A 2,825-nucleotide genomic window follows, 5' to 3' on the forward strand; every position below is an offset into this window, starting at 1 on the left:
CAGGGGTGGGAGGGGAAGGGAGGGAACACTGCCAAAAAAAAAAAAATGCATTGACCCATGTCACTTTAGTTTTGTGTATTTCACTGTACATATTATATTTCAATATTTCAATAAAATGCATTTAAAAAAATGTCCTGGCAAAACTATATATCCATTTGTAGAAAGATTAAACAGGATCCATATCTCTCCCCAGATACAAAAACTAACTCAAGCTGGATCAAAGACCTAAGTAAAACTCAAAACTATAAAGACAAGAAAAAATAGGGCAAACTTAGGGGACCTAATACATGATGTTTTGGTTATTTAGTGCTTCTTAACAGACACACTACAAAAAATGGGTGGCTTCAACAAACAGAGATTTATTCTTGTATAGTTTAGGAGGGTAGGCATCCAAGTTCAAAATGTCAGCTCTAAGGGTCTAGGTGAAGTTCCCTAGACCTTGGGCTCAAACAGCTGCTGGCTGCTGAGGCTGACAAACCCAAGGTCAATAAGTAATATGTCACAGTCCCAAGGTTACTAAGTAAAACAGCACAGTCCCAAGATTATTAAGCAACTTGACAGGCCACTAGTTCAAGGTCAGAAACAATTCCAAGATCAGAAGGCAACATGGCAGGCTGGCGAATGGAGATTTGGCTACATGCAGAGTGTAAGCATGCCAAAAAGCTTTCTAAAAGCATATCTTTATATACTGGAAGCAGATTCAGCTGCTTGCGGCAGATTCCACCATGGAGTTGATTACCAGTCTCATCATAGGGAATAACTACATCCAGTTGCCCAGCCACTCAAAAACCAGGCCCAGCCAGGTTGACACATAACCTTAACTACCACAATCCCACCGCTTGTCAACTTGGCACCTGTACAGATCTCCTCCATTGGGTGGCCTAAGTCTCCTACTCCATCTGAGTGGTGACCTCACACCTTTGGTCTGGCAGGCCCCATTCCTGTGCCCTTTGGGCATGGCAGCCCTACATCCACATTTTGGGGCAGCAGCTATGGTGCCATCCATCCCACTGGCCCTCATGTACGGCAACACTACACTCCAGAACCAAGTTGGTGAAGATCTGACTCTTTGAAACCTAGGAGGCTCTGGTGGTTCCGCCCCTAGAGACTATGGTCTGCTGAGACAGCTCTGCTTCCCATTTCCTTGGTCTCTCAGCTTCTGCCAATTAATACCTGAATGAAACCAACTCTGCCAGGAAGCTTCCTGCCCAAAGGCATTCAACGTTCAGCTCTGTGGGCCAGCAGGCCTGCTACTCCATCTCACATCAGTTTCTTCTACCAACTAGTGCCCAAAAGCAACCCAATCTTCCAGGAAGCCACTTGGCCAAAAGCATTCAGCTTTCTCCTCTGTGGGCAGGTAAGCTTGTCATTCTGTCTCATGCCAGTATCTTGGCTGTACTACCACCATCTCTCTCCTGGTCCCTCTGCAGGTCTCTCTCCCCAGGCCACTCAAAACCAGACGCAGTCAAGTTGACACATAGCCTTAACTACATACATGGTATAAACACACTATCAAATAGAATAAAAAATGCATAAACAGCAGAAGACAAACTAGATGACGGGGACCTCCTGAAAATTAAATATCAAAAGAGTAAAAAGAAAACCTACACGTTGGGGAGGAAAATGGCAATGACCTATAGGACAAGGGATTTACTTCTAAAATTTATGGAAAACTTCAACACATCAACAAGAAAAAAAAACAAGTAATCCAATTAAAAATGGGTTTAAAAAAAAAAAACTCACTGCCATTGAGTCAATTTCAACTCATAGCTACCCCTTCTTGGGTTTCTGAAGCAGTATCTCTATGGAAGTAGATTGCCCAATTGTCCCTCTGAGGAGTGGCTGGTGGGTTTGAGCTGCCAGCCTTCTGGTTAGCAGTCAAATGCCTTAGGCACTAGAGGATATAAATAGACAATTCACCAAGGAAGACATGCAGGCAGCCAAAAAACTTGTAAAGAAATGCCCGAGATCATTAACATTTAGAGAGATGCAAATGAAAACAACAATGTTATATCATCTCACATTAGCATTAATAACAAAGTTCCACAAAAAAGAAAACAACAAACGCTGACATGGGTGTAGAGAGACTGGAACTCTGCTAGTGAGACTGCAAAATGGTGCAACCACTATGGAAAACAGTACAGTGCTTCCTTTAAAAACCAGAAATACAAATAGCATGTGATCCAGCAATCCCACTACTATGCATATATCCTAGAGGAATAAGAGCTGTGATATGAACATATATATATACACACCCATATTCTTCATAGCATTATTCACAATGGCAAAAAGATGGAAATAATCTAAGTGCTCATCAATGGATGAACTTATAAACTATGGTACATACACACAATGGAATACTATGCAATATTAAAGAATAACAATTAGTCTGTGAAACACCTCATAATATAGATAAACCTGGAGGACATTAAACTGAATGAACTTAGTCAATCACAAAAAGACAAATATTGTATGAGGACATTACTGAAAAATATCAAGAAATGATTTTTACACAGAAAGAAATATTCTTTAATGATTATCTGGAATGGAAAGGGAAAGGAAGGTAAATCACTAAGACGGTAAATACGCATTAACTTGGGTGAAGGGAAAGGCAATATACAATAAGGGGGAGGTCAGCACAAAATGACAAAGGCAAAGGAAAACACTGGGAGGAGCATAAGAGTTAATGGCAACAAAAGTAAATATTATTACACAACAAATCCTGCACTAACAATAATCTATAAGTGGATACATAGATTGTTGTTGTTGTTGTTAAGTGCCGTTGAGTCATTTCCGACTCATAGCGACCCCATGCACAGCAGAAC

This window comes from Orycteropus afer, unplaced genomic scaffold, assembly GCF_000298275.1.
Source record: "Orycteropus afer afer isolate SDZICR_OR568_19922 unplaced genomic scaffold, OryAfe1.0 scaffold00641, whole genome shotgun sequence".
NCBI lineage: Eukaryota > Metazoa > Chordata > Mammalia > Tubulidentata > Orycteropodidae > Orycteropus > Orycteropus afer.